Source organism: Fulmarus glacialis, unplaced genomic scaffold (assembly GCF_000690835.1).
Source record: "Fulmarus glacialis isolate BGI_N327 unplaced genomic scaffold, ASM69083v1 scaffold28630, whole genome shotgun sequence".
In the NCBI taxonomy this organism is placed as follows: domain Eukaryota; kingdom Metazoa; phylum Chordata; class Aves; order Procellariiformes; family Procellariidae; genus Fulmarus; species Fulmarus glacialis.
Window position 1 is genome coordinate 14,030 of NW_009188823.1, and position 402 is coordinate 14,431.

A 402-nucleotide genomic window follows, 5' to 3' on the forward strand; every position below is an offset into this window, starting at 1 on the left:
TGAATGCAAAGAGGTTACATGGCTGGGATAAAGCTGCAAAGCTTTATTCTGCCTTTCAGGGACACGGACTCAGACTGGAGCCAAGAAAAAAAATTACATATCGTAGCATTACATACCATGAGGTGCATCTTGTATCTTCCAAAGTGGAGAAAACTGGCACTAAAGGTAAGATGTGGAACTAAAATCCTACTGTTTTTTTCCAAGAAGCAGTTCTTGCTGATCAGTGAAATGAAAATGTCTCATGTACTTCTTTTGAGCCTCGGATTTTTGCTTTTTTTTTATATTTATTTTTCCAAATGAGCTTTTGCTTGCAGTTGCTCCCGTAGCCCCTAGAGAATCAGCAAAGGACCCCCAGTGCTGCAGGGAAGAAGCTTGCAGAGGAGAGGAGAGGAGAGGAGAGGA